We start from the raw sequence: 19,026 nt of genomic DNA on the forward strand, positions 1-19,026 counted from the left end.
ATGGTTCTTTAAATAACCTTTGACTGAATGGTTCTTTGTGGAAACAAAAATGGTTCTACTCTGGCATCGCTGTGAAGAACCTTTGGAAGCGCCTTTATTTTTAAGAGTTTTCCTGCAAAGCTCCCTGAAAAACTATGCACATGCGGTGCACCTAGGACAAAAGCTGCTTTAAACTTAAAAGATGGTCACACCGAATATTGATTTAATTTTGTTAACAGAAGTTAATTGATAAAGAAAATCTAATTATGACATTATTTTACAGCATTTATACACAAGGGCCTAAAACGTTTAACATTTCTGTAGCTTTGCAGGTAGGTTTCTTGAAACATCTTGGAGACGTTGCCATATATTAAAAAATAATAGATTATTATACATTATTTAGGTGTTTTAAATTAGATCTAATCTAAATAAATAAATAAAATGTAAATAAATTTGATCATGAATTAGATTTGTTATCAATTTGCACTTTGCAATGGGAATATAGGGGACAAATATGCTGTCATTTTATTAGTCTAGGTATATAGAACACAAATATTAAACAAAGAAAGAAAGAAAGAAAGGAGACTTATTTACTTCACGTCAAACTAAAAAAAAAAAAAAAAACACTAAGAAATTACATTTTAGGTTCTACACTATTTGAACATGTATTTTTGGTTTTAAAACAGAATCTTGAATCAAGATACAGCAGCCAGTAACACTGTTCTGTTATCTATCTATCTGTCAGTCTGTATTAATTAATAATTCCCAACGCTTCTTCTCCTACAGGTGGACCTGCACTCTCCCTGCTCTTTCAAAATCTCAGAGAGCCACAGTCTGGATTCATTAAAACGTGTCAGAATCTTTAAAGCTGTGTCTACATCCTGTTCCTCTTTCACACCCCCTCTTCTCTCTGTCTCTCTTTCTCTCTCTGAGCCTCAGCCATTTCACAGAGCATGTGTTTTTCATTAGGAGAGTTGGATTAGAGCACAAGGGCAGATCTGCAATGGTGGCAATCCACACTCCTCTCCTACTCTGCCTTCCCTCCATTATCTCATATTCGATCAGCTTCAGCCATTCAGCTCGAGCCAGTTCGCATTCAGCCTCATGATGTCAGCTGCAAATCTACCCTCACAATCTAAATATACAAACCTGACCTGAAATTCCCATAACCCTCAACTTCGGAGGCTAGAACTTCTAATTAGATCTGAATATCACTCTTAAATACAAAGGTTCTTTATTAGCATTGATGGTTCCATGAGGAACCTTTAACATCCATGGAACCTTTCCATGTTCTTTATAGTGGAAAAGGTTCTTTAGATGTTTAAAATGTCCTTCACACTTTTTTGGAGAACCAAAAATTGATCTTCTATGGCATCGCTGTGAAAACACAATTTTGGAAGCTTTATTTTAAGACTTTGGAACTTTTCCTATACTGGATAAAAAGTTGTTTGGATTATCAAAATGTTCTTCTCACTAATAAAAATGGTTATTTTAAGAACTGTTGACTGAAAGGTTCTTTGGGGTATCAAAAATGGTACTACTTTTATGGCATCGCTACTAAATACAATTATAGAAGCTTTATTTTTAATAGTGTGGAATCTTTCCATTCCTCAAAATGTTATATTTTGGAAAAAATGTTCTTTAGATTTTTTTTTAATGTTCCTTTCACTAAAAAAAAGGTTGTTTTAAGAGCTGTAAACTGTAAGTTTTTTGGGGAGTTCAATGGCTGTGAAAACCCCTTTTGGAACCTTTTATTTTTAAGAGAGCAAGAGAAATCTAAAATCATGGGTTAACCGAGTCTGCATTGCCAAATATAAATAATTGCCATCATTTTTTGGTGATGAAAGCTGGAAACAAAATTTGAGCGCGTGTGTCTATGCCCTGAGGATCCAGACGTCCAGGATCAAACGATGCTTGTTTTGGAAACAGGGGGAAGCACTACCTAAATGCTGAGTATGGAGAAAAACAATGGAGAGGGAGGGGGAAGAGAGAAGGGGAAAAAAACGAGAGGAGAGTATGAGAGCCCAAAGGATCCGGTGGAGGAAATGGCTCCTGCTCATTATGTGTGCTGCTGGAGAATAGCATGCTGGGATACGGACGACAGTTATGTGTGTGTCTGTGTTTGTGTGTGTGTGCATGTGAGTGTGTGTTGACGTGTGTACAGGGTTGGTGGCGCTCTCTTTTCAGAGAGAGAGAACGGAAGAACTCGTAAAAAAGTTTTTGATGTTTAGCCAGAGGCGTGTGACTGATATTCATGTGTGTTTCTGAGTTTCAAGACAAAACAGATGGCGAACTTCTGTTTTTATTCACATGATTTAACCCTATAAAGCATATTTGACACTCAGATGTCTACGGTCTCTAACTTATCAACATGATCAAAACCACGTTGTACACAATCTACTAAATACCTTCTGTCGCCTGATTAATAGATCATACATTTTTAGCAAGTAAAAAGCTTTATGGGATCATTTGAAAAACGTATCCTTTCAGGTCATGGGTTCATGAGTCTTTTTGCTATGAAATTCTTTCTGATTTTTATAAAGTATATTTCAGGATGAACTTTTACTGGACTAAAGCAATTTAGGCTTACTTGATTATCCATTTTTTTTTTTTTTTTTTTTTTTTTAGAAATCATGTTAGAATTTGAATATTAAATATGATACTTAAGGAGCATTTATTTTTCATCATTATATTACATTGCATAATACGTTTCACCCCCACATTAAAAACTACAGAGCTTTAATCATTGAACTAAGCATTTAATTATCATCTTACTAAGACATATTATTACAAAATACAGACTGACAACTGATATTTATATGCTTTTTTTATGTAAAGAGTATCCTATACTGTTACAAAAAGATCTCATTGATGTGCATTACAAGCCATCAGAATTTCATCTTACTTTTGGCGTTATAAATATCAACATCTGCACCAAATTGCATATTTCTATTCAGTTTAAGCCTCAGAATACATTTGAGCTTTTTTTCCCCCTGAGTGTGAGCTCCATATTCTCCTATATCATACTATATGAGCCATAAAAGCCTCATACTATAAAATATGATACTCAAAAATGCAGACTTTATTTATTTAGTTTTAGATTTTTTTAAATACTTCTTTAAAGATTCAATAAACTGTTCCTTTAAAAAGTAATACATGTTTGCTGAAAGTCTAGTAAATATCATGGATACTTTTTTTTATGGATAGTTCACTTTATGAAAATTCTGTCATTATTTACTCACCCTCATGTTGTTTCAAAGCGGTGCGGATTTCTGTATTCTGTGGAACACAAAAGAAGATATTCTGAGAAATGCCTTATTTTGACCATACAGTGAAATTGAGATCGTTTTGGACTCACCTGTCAATCAATCATTAAACTATATCCCTTGCGTTTAATTTTAACGTTAAGGCTTTAAAATTTTCTCAAACAAATTTAGAAAAGTCCAAACATATAGCCAGACAAAACGCCTCCAGTTTTCCTGACATCAACATGCACTGACACACGTGAAGTAAACAGCGGAAAATATATCAATATTTCTCAATCTAACACTTTTGTGTACAAAAAGCTGTTTTTCTCTGGATGTATGTCAGGCAATTTGTGAAAGATTGGACTTATCTTGTGATCACATTTTCATAATAAAGGTAACCTATGACATCCCGTTTTGATTTTGCATTTTTTTCACCCCCTGACATAAATTACTATATTACTGTTGCTGAAACATCTATATTTTTACACAGAGGCCTGGTATTTCCATTAAGCCTGTAGACCTCTTAAAATATATATTTTTGTATGCCTCTATATTTCTACTATATGTTAAAAGTCATTCCACATGTTGCTTATTTTATTTCACCTTAGGGAATTTAAGAGAAACATCTGAGACAATGTGGATAATTCAATAAAACATGTATAAAAAACCCATTAAATTTCCTGAACCATTTTGAAGCAATAAAACGATCCTGTAGGACAACATTGGTGTTGAAGCTCAAGTATCAGACTGACCGCTTAGTCACATCTTCATAGAGTTACACTGGGTTTAATGTGTCGCCTGCAGATATTATGTTTTCCAAGTCCAGAAAGGAAATCTGGGTCATCAGCGCCAGGCCACAGCTGTAGAGACAGACAGACAGACAGACAGACAGACGGGGCCCCAGCTCAGTCTGTGGATGATAGAGCATGATGGTTTCACTGCTGCATTCCTATGGAGAATGGTTTATTTTCATTGGAAACATAATCGTCTGTGGCAAGAGTTTTGGAAGCGCTTTTACCCAAAACACTGCCAAAAGTCCATCCTGTAGCATGGTCGCCCTCTATAGGTGACTTAAACTCAACACACTCCTCCCTTTGAGAATGAGTAGCATTATGCAAGCTCAGAGTAACTGAATACACCCATACAGAAGTCATTCAACTGGGTATGTATATAGCTTGCTACTGTCTGTAAATACACAGACCAAAGAGCTTAGTACATACCAGAAGTGGACAGAATTAACATTGCACTTCCTCGACCCTGGGTCGTTCTTCACCTCCACATTTTGTAAATAATAAGTAAAATAGAGAATAAATGATGAAAACACTAAAGGAGTTTTTGCATTAAATATTAACGCATTTCCGTATAATGTTATATATTAAAGCATTTAATATCAACAAAAATTGGAGTACATTAGCAAGTCAGCCAAATTGAACAATTTCCAAACATTAATTTAAATGTCACATGACAAAATCAGGTCAAAATAACAGAAAACCAATGTACCGCTTACTCATTATATTAGGATTATTTACCTTACTTAATTACTGCAGTAGCTTTATCCAAAGATTCAATGTATGTAGTGTTACTTAACAGATCTGGCCTCTTTAACAACAATCAGTTAGAGATATTAAATATCAAATTTTAAAATAAAAATTCTGAAAACATTCTGGAGAAATTTTGAAACTTCATAGCCATATTTTTAAGATTTCAGTGATATCATTGTCATGTTTATCCAAAGCAGCTTAAATCACGAGCAATTGATCAAGCAATGTAAAGTTTTATCATACAATACCAAAATTAATACCAAAAGTCAGATATTTAAGTAAATAAGAATATTTATATTTAATGGACATCAAATATTTATATAAATATGGCGCAAATATATACATATATATATACATACATACACATATATACACATATATATATATATATATATATATATATATATATTGTGTTATTATTTCAGCATTACTGTTAAACTAATGTAGCTTGATTTTTATTTGTTATCTATTTTAATTTTATTTAAAGTTGGAGTAATATTTGTCATTTTATTCATTTTTTATTATTATGTCCGTATAGGTTGTTTTATTACATTTTAGTTTTTATGTAATTTTAGTTATTTTAGTACTTCAACAAACTACATGAATATAAAATAATATTGAATTTATAAATGTGTATATATGTGTGTGGTTGTATATACACGTATGTTTTTGGTGGTTTTTTTGGTGTTTGACTTAGTGTTATGTTAGAATCGTTATTATACTCATATACCTTTTGTTCTTTTATAATTTTAATTGTTTTTAGCTTTATTTTTTGTTTTCATTTAAATGCTAAGTTTTGATATTTGTTGTATGCATGTCATTTTTATTTAATTTCTTTCTCTTTTTTGCCTATATATAGTATTTATAACGTTTTAGCTTTTAATTTTGGATCTGTTTTAGTTGTTTTAATATGCTTCTGTTGTCCTCATTTGTAAGTCGCTTTGGATTAAAGCATCTGCTAAATGACTAAATACATATATATATATGTGTGTGTGTGTGTGTGTGTGTGTGTGTGTGTGTTTATATTCTGTATATAAATATACACTGTATAAAGAGAGAGAAAATTTACAATAAAATATATTTATTTATTTATTAATATGTTAATATAGTATTAATATAGATGGGGCAGTCGTGCCCTAATGGATAGAGAGTCGGACTTCGGGTTCGAGTCTCAGGTCCGGCAGGAATTGTCGGTGGGGGGAGTGAATAACCAGCGCTCTATCTACCTTCAATACCACGACTGAGGTGAGACCCTTGAGCAAGGCACCGAACCCCTAACGCTAACTGTCACTTCACTTTCACTTTTTATATATAAATATGAATATATATACTTATAATAATACTTATGGAAAATTCTAAACGTTTATATCTCTATATGCACTCATCAAATATGATATATTATTTTTAACAAATGTAGGATAATATCAAAAAATAAATATTATTACTTACTATTTATATCTAAAATGGTCTACTTTCTAAGTCAGCTAAAACGGCCTTTTATTGAAGATGACTGATGACTATAGTTGTTTCTACTTGTTGCTGTAACTTACATTTAGTGTATGACTGAAAAAAACTCAAATTTAAGAGACTCGTGGTATAACATGTAAACTGATTAAATTAACTAAAATGTGAAATATGAATGAATGTTTTTCCAGGTGTGGAAATCATCATTGAATCCTCCCTCATCCTGTATTCTATATGATGTGTCGTTATTGCTATAAAAATGAAGGATCACCATGAATTCATAGAAAAATTTAAACTAAGACTAAGTTTAAACACTGCTTCATCAGAGTGTTAGTCAAGCAGCAGCTGTTGTGTTCTGACTCTGGTTATTCATCAGCAAACTGTGCAGACGCAGCTGCTCTGCGGCCTCAACTCCTTCATATTGAGAAAAAAAATTTAAAAAAACATTCAAATACAACAAACTTCACAAAACATTTGACTTTATCAAACAAATAACAGCTTTAAGTCCCTTTTGGTAAGAATTAGTAGATTTTAAATAATAATTTCACTATACTAAGCTTTTTTTCCAATCCCTCTGAAACAAAACCCAACAAATCGGCCAATCAGACTCTGCCACATGGCCGTGGATACCTACCAGCAACCCATATCTACTGTATTGACCCTCATTTCACCAAAGGACCTCAATCTTTTGGAAACGGTGAGGTCTCCCATCCCAACCGCAGTATGTGACTCACACTGTTGGCCCTTCTGACTCTGTGTGCCACGGGGAGAAGCGCTGGAAATGTTTCAGAACGCAGCGCTGGGAAGGAAAATCTTGTTATAGCCAGAGGAAAACTTATGGTGAGTGCTCAATACATGCTTGAAAGCGTGTTATAGATTTTAGCTCTAAAAGTCACTTTCCTTGTCCAGTGATATGAAACAGACTGTATCAAACTATATTAGCACAGAAGCTAATAAGATTAATACATTTCATGTCAATTATAATAATGTATTAAGCAATACAAATACATGCACTACCATTCAAAAGTTTGGGATTGGTAAGATTTTTTTTTTTTTTAAGAAGTCTCTCTTATGCTCACCAAGGTTGCATTGGTTACACTTTATTTGAAGGTGTCCTCGTTACAGTGTAATTATACATTTAAGTACTGATTAATATTAATTAACTACATGTATTTACTATATAGTTAGGGTTAGGAGTGGGGTTTGTGTTGTGGTTACTTGCATGTAATAATGAATAATTAATTGTTATTATAATAGTAAGTACATGTAATATGTGTAACAAGGACACCTTGAAATATGTGAAATATTATTCTGATTTAAATGAACTGTTTTCTATTGTAATATTTTAAATGTAATTCATTCCTGTGATTTCTTTATCATTACTCCAGTTTTCAGTGTCACATGATCCTTCAGAAATCATTCTAATTAGCTGATTTGATAAAGAATATATATATATTATATACACAGATTTAAAAACGAAAGCCTGTTTCCACCTCAGATTTTTAAAAAAGCTTCCATAATTTAACGCAAAATTAAAGAATCAATTTATTTAAAAAATTCTTACTGACCCCAAACCTTTGAATAGTACTAAATACTCTATTCAAAATACTGTATATGATACACTATCAAGACCTCATGACTCAGAATAGTGTTACTTGAGTTAAAACCCTTGTTTTCAATGTTTTGCCTAATGTAAATCTCTTTTCAATCCCTTCCCAAGCTCCCAGTGTAGTGGGATGATCCATAAAGAAGATGCCAGAGCTCTACAATTTCCTGATGGAGCGATTGGCATTGTAGTGTCCTGACATTACCATCGAAAATCACTCTCATTTTCTTGTCATTCCAATGTTTTCAGTTTATTGCTATCAGTCTTTTTAAAAATGTTGATAAGTCTCCATATTTCTTGAAAGATTGTGGATCTGCTAAGATAGCGTTTGACGGGGACGTAAATGTTAATGAAATCTTTACAGGCCCAGAGTGCTGTTTTCTGTGCTGCCATATGTTTAAACACTTAGAGGCCGGAGTCATTTGCCTGCTGCCTTTAACCTTAACCTGCTGTTTAAAGTCACAACCTGGAGTACGATTCAGGAGAGGATAAAAACCCACGCCTGATCTTCTACAACGAGAAGGACGAGGAAGTGAAGGTAATGACAATGTCATTATTTTACATGCAAGTGTACTTTTTTTCAGCAATTGCGTTATACATGTTTCCACTTAACACTGGAGACTTTAGATCTGTACTATATTTGTTACTTGCTGAAAAAAAATTGCATGCCTCTGTATTTTTTAAATATTATTCATGCATTTGCAAACAAGTGTCACAATACATCCCAAAATCAAAGGCAATGTGTTTACTATTATTATTATTATTATTATTATTCACTATTGGCTTTTGTAGATTGTTGTAAGGGAAAGAGCAGCATGGATATTCTATTCATCTTCTCCTTTTGAGAAGTCAAAATCAACAAACCTGACAAAGAAATGCTAAATCCACTGATTATTTTCAAATTATTCACAAAGAAGGCAAAAATGTAATTGAGAAAAAAATATTACGGCATTTATTCATAGCAAAACACCTAAAGGCAATTAGGAAAATAAACACAAACATCAAACTTTTTTAGTAAAAACAGAACGAATATAAAAAACTATAAAAATGCAGGAAAAAAATATATCAAATTCAAAAACATTTTTTTAAGTAAACTGTTTAAGTAAAAACTACACAAAAGAACTATTTTTTTACAGTAAAAACAGAATATACAGTGCCCTCCATAATTATTGGAACAGTAAAGACAAAATTGCTCTGTTGGCTGTGGAGTCAAGGCATTTGCAAATATGATTAAAAGATGAATATGAGACAAAACTACAGAATGTCACATTTTATTATTAGCTGTTTCAACACACATGTTTTACCAAATAAAAAGAACAGCACTTTTAGAGTTCATCCCACTCATTGATGTGAGCATAAGTATTGGGACAGTTGAACATAAGGCAGATATAAAAGATTAAAAGCTATTATTTAGTTGCAGATCCCTTGCACACAATCACAGCAGTGAGTCTGTGACCCATAGACATCACCAGACTCTTGGTCTCATCCTTTGAAATGCTTTTCCCAGCCTTTAATGCAACCAATTCCAATTGTTGCTTGTTTTGGGGAGTTTCTGCCTTTCCTCTCCTCTTCAGCTGGTGAAATTCATGTTCATTCGGATATAAATCTGGAGATTGACTTGGGCAATCTAAGACTTTCCATTTCTTTGCCCTTATAAATTCCTTGACTGAACTGGCAGGGTGTTTTGGGTCATTGTCCTGATGCAATATGAAGCACTTCCCAATTAATCTGGTGGCATTTTCTTGAATATTGGTAGGCAAGATGGTTTTGTACCCTTCCAAATTCATTCTGCTACTGTCATCATACATTAAGTCATCAGTAAAGTTGAGAGGGCCTGTTCCAGAGGCAGTCATGCATGCCCATGCCACGACACCACCTCCACCATGCTTTACAGATGAGGCTGTATGCTTGGGATCATTGCAGTTCCCTTTTTTCTCCACATTTTTGCTTTCCCATCACTTAGATAAAGGTTCATCTTTGTCTCATCGGTCCATAAACACAGTTCCAAAACTCTTCTGGCTCACCTTTGTGCTTTTTTGCAAACTCTAATCTTGCCTTTCTATTTTTGTTGCTGGTCAGAGGTCTGCATCTTGCTGTGTAGCATCTGTAATTCTGTGTCAAAGTCTCCTGAGGACAGTAGATTGTCAGAGCATCACCCCAGCTTTCTGGAAGTTGTTGGTGATTTTACAGACACATATTTTAGGGTTCACTTTCACAGCTTTTATGATTTGTCTGTCATCAACTACTGTTGTTTTCTCAGCTGATCAGGTCGTTGTTGGTTGCTGGTGTCGCTGGTGGTTTCCAAACTCTTGATTTCTCCATGCCCTTTGTTTTTGCTAGAGCTCTAATTGACTTCCTCTTTTCTTTTAGCATCCAAATCGCTCGCTTTTCTCTCAAAGTCAGCTCCCTCGTCTTCATCCTGGTTTGTGTGTGTCATCATCGAATGCAAGATTCAGAATACAGAAGTAATGGATATAACTGATATGACACATTCCCTGCTTTTAATATCTGAAGAATTAATGCAACAGGACACAGCTGATCACTTAGAAAGACCCGTGAGGCAACTGTTCCAATATTATGCTCACATCAGATACGGGGATGAAACTCTAAAAGTGCTGAATCATCCAATAATAAAATGTGACATTCTGTAGTTTTGTCTCATATTCATCTTTTAATCATATTTATAAATGTCTTGACTCCACAGCCAAAAGAGCAATTTTGTCTTTACTGTTCCAATACTTTTGGAGGGCACTGTATATAACTAAACACAAAAAATGTGAAAAAATAAAATGCACATAATAATAATAATAATAATAATAATAAAAGTGTAAAATTACATTTAAATGTAACATTAAATGTTTAAAGGAAATTCAGAAAGAAAATGTAAGAATATAACTTTTAAAAATAAAACAAATATAACTAATTATACAAATGTGAAAAGTAAAAATATAAAATGCAAAAACTATAAAATGGCAAAACAATAAGTGTTAAACAAAACTTTATCATGTAAAATGGTTTTAAAAATATATATCAGATAATTAAAGAAATTTTAAAGTAAAAAAAGAACTAATTTAACTAAATATAAAAATATCAAACAAATTTTAAAAATCGAATAAATTGTAATAATAAAATGTATAAAATATAAAGTTGTAAAACTAAAATGTAAATGACATAAAATGCAAAAACTTGCTACAATAAAAAAATATATATATAATTAAGTAATATGACAATTATGAGATTTGCAGTCTGTTTAGTGTCTTTCACTCTCTGTCTTTCAGGTTGTTCCTGTGAAGATGAGATCAGCAGCTTGCTGGATTCTCTGGGTTTCTATAAGAGGTCACAGAAAGGCGAGGAGGTCCCTGAGGAGTTCAAACATTCAAACGCGCCTCGGGATGAACTGTGACCCCCGCTGGTCAGCGCTCAGAAACACGGCCGGACTCTGCACCGACACACAGATGGCTGGAGGCAGTCCTAATCACACACATTTACAATAAACTTCTTACATCTTTGGCTTGTGTGGCGTTGCGTTTCATTAAAATTAGCTGACGGTTTTCACAAAGGAAAGCAATTACACAACAAACCCACGGAAAGATGGCCATTAAAGAAAAAAGGTCGCTGAAGCTGTCAGAATAAATGAGAAGCCTAATTGTTGAGTTTTGCATTTCTAAACAAAATTGTTCCTCAAAATTAGCTGTCAAGAATAAATTAATTAATTTGAATTTTATTATATTCAACTTGCAGACCATACAAAACAGCTCTCAAACATTCACAATGCTAATCAGAGTTTCTTTCAAAATACCACAATTACAGTTAATTACTCGAACAACATGGTAAATATGGAGCACAAACTTAAAAGTTGAAAAATATAATATATTTTTATTTATATTTCAATTTTACTTTAATTTCCTTAAATACATTTTCGAAATATATTCTGTACTAAATATATATTAAATATATTTCTAAAATATATTTCCTGAAACTATTAAAAGTAAATTTTTAAAGCGGTATTGTTATGGGTCTTGTGTGTATCAAACAAAGCACACGACAAAGGGCACAACCAAACATAAATCCAAAATAATAGCAGACAAAGGAACATGGGAGAACACAGGCTTTAAATACTAATCATAATCAGGGAGGAACAGAAAACAGGTGTGTAACTAACTAATCAAAAACCATGGAGACAAACGAGGCAGGAAGACAGAGACATAGAAATTAAAAAATAGAAAATAGAAAACTAAAACAGATCATACGTGTAACAGGTATAGCCTACATATATAATTTTTTTATTTTATTTTCCGCTGACAATTTCTGCTGGTAACTTCAATTTAGTTAAATTTTTTATTTTTTTATTAAACTTAATCCACTTAGTGTATTTATAATATATTATACTATATTGTATAATTATTGCACTGGCTTTAAGCATAAACCTCACAAAATCTGTTAGATGTTTGTTTCAAAACAAGACATAACAATTTGCTAATGGTATATAAAAATAAATTTAATTCAAAATATAAGTTTTTGTTGGTCTATGTTTACATATTTTCCTGAAAAACAAGTGAAACACTGAATATGATTTATTTTTATTTATTTTTGCTGTATAGTAGCATGAACTGTAATTAGTATGGTTTTCATGGTGAGGGCGTCATCTTAATCTGCTGTCAGACTCCATCTGTTTCCTTAGATTTAATCTGGTTAACGCTTGGAAGACTGCAGTTAATCTCAAGCCACACAAACCGAAGTGGAGAAGCGTGGATGAGTGTTTGATGTGGTCTCCAGCACGCCTGTGTTCTACACGCCGATCCCTCAGAACCTGAGAGTGGGTCTGGCTAACATCAGCAGCTCAGAGTTTATAAATAACAGAACGCGAGACAGCGGACACTTCAGGGACCCTTATCAGGATAATGAAGGTGAGACGTCTGCCAAACCCAAAGAAATATCTCTACAGCCTGCCTTGATTATACAGGTTACACTTCGGTTAGACTGTTGTTCCTTGTCACTCTGCACGAGTGGATATCATGTAATATAAAAGAAGAATTCACCTTTACTGGCATTTTTTACAGGCACTTTCTGAGAACATGACCAAAAAAAAACTGAAATGACTAAACTAAACTTTAGAAAACATTTATCCACCTAGGAGGTCTAAATGTAAATATTTTATATTAAATATATACTGTACATACATCACTTTAAATATACATGCACACATAATGCAACCCGAATTTCGGAAATGTTGGGAGGTTTTTGTTTTGTTTTTTTAGAAAATTAAAACTAAAAGAATTTCAAATCACATGAGCCAGTATTTTATTCACAATAGAACATAGATAACATAACAAATGTTTAAACTGAGAAATTTTACAATTTTATGCACAAAATGAGCTCATTTCAAATTTGATGCCTGCTATAGGTCTCAAAATAGTTGGGACGGAGGTATGTTTACCATGGTGTAGCAGCTCCTCTTCTTTTCAAAACAGTTTGAAGATGTCTGGGCATCGAGGTTATGAGTTTCTGGAGTTTTGGTGTTGGAATTTGGTCCCATTCTTGCCTGATATAGGTTTCCAACTGCTGAGTTCATGGTTGTCTTTGACGTATTTTTAGTTTAATGATGTGCCAAATGTTCTCTATAGGTGAAAGTTCTGGACTGCAGGCAGGCCAATTCAGCACCCGGACTCTTCTACTACGAAGCCATGCTGTTGTAATAGCTGCAGTATGTGGTTTTGCATTTTCCTGCTGAAATAGACGTCATCTGGAGGGGAGCATATGTTGCTCTAAAACCTTTATATACCTTTCAGCGTTCATATGGCGCTTTGTCATTGCATGGTACAGCACGGTACGGTTCAGTACGGCGCACTTTTGGGGGGTTTTCCACTGGGTACAGTACCTGGTACCTGGTACTTTTTAAAGTACCACCTCGGCCGAGGTTCCAAGGAGCCGTAATGTTACCAAAACGTGACGTGTGAAAACTCAGCTGAACACTGATTGGCTGGAGAAAATCGTCACTGCGCACTTTTGGGGGGGGTTTTCCACTGGGTACAGCACCTGGTACCTGGTACTTTTTAAAGTACCACCTCGGCCGAGGTTCCAAGGAGCCGTAACGTTACCAAAACGTGACGTGTGAAAACTCAGCTGATCACTGATTGGCTGGAGAAAATCGTCAATGCCTGTGTTGTTGAACTTGCGGCATTAGACACAACAGAACCGCTAGATTTAAATCAGCACAGCCAGCGTAGGATCGAATGCGACTGTTTTGAATGAGCGCACCTTTCTTTTAACAACCAAAAAATGGCTGTTTCATTGTTTGTTGAGGAAGTACAGACATTCCTCTCATTGATAGCTGAGGAGCAGATCCAGCGAGAGCGTGATGGAGCAACGTGGAATTAAAACGTTTTTCAGGAGTCACGGCAGTAGAGGCGGTGCAACTATAACGACACGTGAATAATCCCGCCCACTCTAAAGCGGTACTAAACTGCAGTGGAAACCAAACTGAGCCGTGTCGAGCTGAGTCGTACCACGCAGTGGAAAAGCGCCAATAGTGCCTTCCAAAACATGCAAGCTGCTCATACCGTATGCACTTATGCACCCCCATACCATCAGAGATGGTGGCTTTTGAACTGAACGTTGATAACACACTGGAAGGACTCCCTCCTCTTTAGCCCGGAGGACACGGCGTCCATGATTTCCAACAAGAATGTCAAATTTGGACTCATCTGACCATAGAACACTTTTCCACTTTGAAACAGTCCATTTTAAATGACCCTTGGCCCACAGGATACGACGGCGCTTCTGGACCATGTTCACATACGGCTTCCTTTTTGCATGATAGAGCTTTAGTTGGCATCTGCAGATGACACGGCGGATTGTGTTTACCGGTTTCTGGAAGTATTCCTGGGCCCATTTAGTAATGTCAATGACAGAATCATGCCGATGAGGGATGCAGTGTCGTCTGAGGGCCCGAAGACCCCTGGCATCCTACGAAGGAATTCAGCCTTGTCCCTTTTACACACAAATATTTCTCCAGTTTCTCTGAATCTTTTGATGATGTTATGCACTGTAGATGATGAGATTTGCAAACCCTTTTCAATTTGACATATTCCACAATCGTTTTATGCACACAGATTGGAGAGCCTCTGCCCATCTTTACTTCTGAGAGACTCTGCCTCTCTACGACATCCCTTTTATAGCTAATCATGTTACAGACCTGATGTCAATTAATTTAATTAGTTGCTAGATGTTCTCCCAGCTCAATCTTTTCAAAATGTCTTGCTTTTTCAACCCTTTGTTGCCCAACTTTTTTTAGACCTGTAGCAGGCATCAAATTTGAAATGAGCTCATTTATTGGATAAAAGTGTAAAATGTCTCCGTTTAAACATTTGTTATGTTCTCTATGTTCTATTGTGACTAAAATATTGGCTCATGTGATTTGAAAGTCTTTTAGTTTTTACTTTATTCAAATTTAAAAAATGTCCCAACATTTCCGGAATTCGGGTTGCATAATATATAAGGTTAGGATTATGTATAAATTATATATACAATCCCATATATACTTTATAATAAACAAACTGTATAAACTTATAATTTTCTTTAAAATAATTAAATAAAATTATATTAAATCGACTTTGGTTAAAGTGATTTATAATAGTTGCTATCTCAATTGCAGTGTTCAACCTACTTAAAAAGTTATGTAATTTACCCCAGGTGACAAAGGAAATAATAATAAACAATTTAAAAAGTAATTATATTTGATTATTAAACACCTTTTTAAGTGCTCTTTCTTACTATGCTGCGCTGCACATTATGAAACATATTCTAAATTCTTCTGAATGAGGGTTATTTTAGTATCATTGATATATTATTGTAGTTTTTGTTAAAAAAATAAAATTGTATTTTTTATAGTTTCTGTTTTTATTTTAATGAAAAGTTGTAATAATTTTGTTGTCATTTTGGACAAAAATGTTTATATAGTTATTCATTTTTATTTTATCTTTAGTTTTAGTTTAGTTTAATTACTTCAAGTTAAACTAAATTAAAATTAGAAATGCTACAGTGTGAAGAAGCTGAAAAAGCTCTAGTTTCTTTATGTTTTATTCCAGCTAACATTTATTTCATTTATAATGGTTTTAGTTTATTAAAACATATAAATACTAAATAGTAAATATTTTAGAATTAGAACATATAAAACTTCTTAATGTTATTTTAATACCATTGATTAGATTTTCAGTATTGAATTTTCTGATTTCATTTGAATTTTAGCAAAAAGTTTACTTTTTTAAAATAAGTCTATATATTGTTAATAAATTTAAATTTTAAATTAATTTTTAAGTTTTTTATTATTATTTTATTTCTGTTAATGTTTATTTCAAGTAATGATTTCTTTTTATGGTTTTAGTTATAAGTGGGCCTCAGGGAAATAATAAAATGACAAACCTAAAACAGATTTTTTTGTTATGTCTGTCACGCAGAAGGCTGAAGACGTCCGGAGAAATTATGTGTAAACGACAAATGAGTTTTGAAATAACCGAAAACACTTTCAAACAGTTTTATGGAGTGTTTTAGTGACTTTGCTGTAAGTGATTATTAAAATGGCTGCATGAACATCACATCCGTAATAGCTGCAGCTAGCAGGCCATTAGCAGCAATGCAAGATAATGTGTGTTCAAACATTAGAGCGGCTCCTGTATCCATGGTGATGGTCTGCCTTTGTGAACTGCACACTGAAGTTCAAGTGCTACTGTCATATATTTTACCTTTAATAGCTCAGCTAAATCGCAGCAATTCAACGAGATACTGCTGTGATTATCATTTCATAAAGGATCTTCACTGTCCTGCACCCCTGCTCACCTACTTGTAATAATAATTGGATAGCCTATTTTTTGAGGTCAGGTAGGGTGGTGGATATTTTAAGGCCATATTTCATCTTACCTCTGTTTCTTTCTCCATTTCCAAAGTTCTTATCTGCCAGTGTATTACCAGTGTCTGCTAGTGACGGGGATGGTCCTGATCAGCATATTCGAGGTGTTGCGGGTGTATCTCGGTTATGTTGGGAATCTCAAAGAGAAGGTAAAGCACAAAAATGTTAGAATCATTCATCTGAACACTGTTCATGGACTATTACAGCCTGTATGTGTGGAAGAGGAATAAAATGATCAGAAAATCGTGAGATTAAATGCTAATTTTACTCACACTTCACTACTGATAAATATTTTTTTAAACATATTTTTGTTTATAAACATTTTTAATGGTATTTACATGCATATGTATGTATTTATATACATAATAAATATACAGCCATAGCCAAAAATATCGACACCCTTGGTAAATATGATCAAAGAAGGCTGTGAAAATTAATCTGTATTGTCAATCCTTTTGATCTTTTATTTAAAACATTCTCAAAAAATTAACCTTTCATTGGATAATAAGAATTTAAAATGAGGGGAAATATCATTATGAAATAGATGTTTTTTTCTCAAATACACTTTGAACACAATTATTGGCACTCCTAGAAATTTTGAGCACTCCAGGGTGATTATGAACATGAAATTATCCAGCCATGGCTTCCTGTTTCACAGAAATATAAATATTTGGGAAAACAAAGCCCAAATTCCCTTAATCATCCATTACAATGAGAAACACCAAATAATATATTTCTTGAATAGAAAATCATTTCTATTCAAGATCTATTTCTAAGAACAGAAAAGAGCTAGAGCAGTGAAAATTCCCATTTCCACCATCAGGGCAATAATTAAGAATTTCCAATCAACAGAAAATACTACGAAACTGCCTGGAAGAGTATGTGTGTCTATATCGTCCTAATACACGGTGAGAATGAGAGTTTGAGTGGCCATAGACTCTCCAAGGACCACAGCTGGAGAAAAGTCTCGGGGTCAGAAAACCTTAAAAAACCTGCACCAACATCACCACATATTGTTTGGGTGGGTTTCAAGAAAAATTATCCTAGCTCATCCAAAAACAAACTCCAGCATATTCAGTTATCAGCTTTTTTTAGTTATTCAGTTATCAGAAGCAAACACTCAAGATGGGTTTGGTGAACACAGGGCTAAAAAGTACCCCATGTGTACAATTAAATTTACTGCTGTATTTTTGATGTTGTGGGCCTATATTTCTGCTGAAGGCCCTGGACATCTTGTCCACATGGACACTTGGCATCATGGATTCTATCAAATACCAACAGATAAAAAATCAATAAGTGACTGACTTGCTCAATATCAATAAGTGTCCACAGCTGATGAAACAAAGGAAATAAAAATAACATAGAAAATAAAAATAAAGAAACAACAACAAAAAAAAACATGAAAGTAGTGACCACAGCTGATAAAATAAATTATATAGGAATAAAATATTAAATAAATAACCATGAAAAATGACCAGAGCTGATAAAACAAATAATTAAACAAATATGAATGAATGAATGAATGAATGAATGTTAGTAGCAATCTAAAATAAATGTTAATGTTTATTATATAATGAATCCTTAATTCTACTTTTCTTCATTCTTTTCTTTAGGTTCCAGAGTTGGCTGGATTTTGGCTGATCTCGTTTCTCTTCCAGCTGCCTATCCTCGTCTTCTTCATCACTGACAAAGACACCATCATTGTTCACTCTCTCTATCTGAGCTTCCTGCTGGGCGAGCTGCTGGCCTCGTTTCTGGCCCTACGCTTCATGACTCGCAAACTCGCCCAGCAGTTTCACACGAGGCAGTTCGGCCCCATCCAGGGTCTCCATACAGCCCATATTTGGACTGCCATACGGGAGCAGGAGTGTGCTGCCTGTGAGGGACATTCAGCTGCACTGACAGATGAGGCTCTGTGCTGGTTAAAGGTCTGGTCTTCCACCAGTGTGACCTTTTGCAATAAGTGCACTTTTTGTAATACAAGTATGTGATGTGGTAAAACACAAAAGTAAAACTAGTTTTGGGGCTAGTTTTCACAAAGGAAGTGTGTACTTTGGCTCTGTAACAACTGTATGAAGTTTAAAGTTAAAACAATCTTAAACAATTCAAAAAGTGCAATTATACAAATGCACATTTTTTCACTGGAACAGTGCATCTTCACCATTTCTCCTGTCTTAGGACGTTTTGCAGTGCATTATGTTGTATCCTCTGGATTTATCCTTACAAAAATACATGACCATCTGCAAAACCCAGGTGCTGCTCCAAAATGTGGCCACAACCTTT

General features: G+C 34.1%; 2 pseudogenes across 2 annotated transcripts; both read left to right on the forward strand.

Annotated features, from left to right (window-relative positions):
- Positions 1–6,964: 6,964 nt before the first annotated feature.
- Positions 6,965–11,241, forward strand: LOC306870502 (selenoprotein M-like; annotated as a pseudogene). Its single transcript has 4 exons — positions 6,965–7,076; positions 7,953–8,028; positions 8,298–8,376; positions 11,117–11,241. The product of its transcript is annotated as a selenoprotein M-like (transcript).
- A 188-nt stretch (positions 11,242–11,429) lies between these two features.
- LOC306870504 (transmembrane protein 17A-like) lies at positions 11,430–18,645 on the forward strand (annotated as a pseudogene). The gene is made up of 4 exons: positions 11,430–11,461; positions 12,615–12,812; positions 16,781–16,892; positions 18,357–18,645. The product of its transcript is annotated as a transmembrane protein 17A-like (transcript).
- Positions 18,646–19,026: the final 381 nt, after the last annotated feature.

Source organism: Barbus barbus, assembly GCF_936440315.1.
Source record: "Barbus barbus genome assembly, chromosome: 5".
Classification (NCBI taxonomy): domain Eukaryota; kingdom Metazoa; phylum Chordata; class Actinopteri; order Cypriniformes; family Cyprinidae; genus Barbus; species Barbus barbus.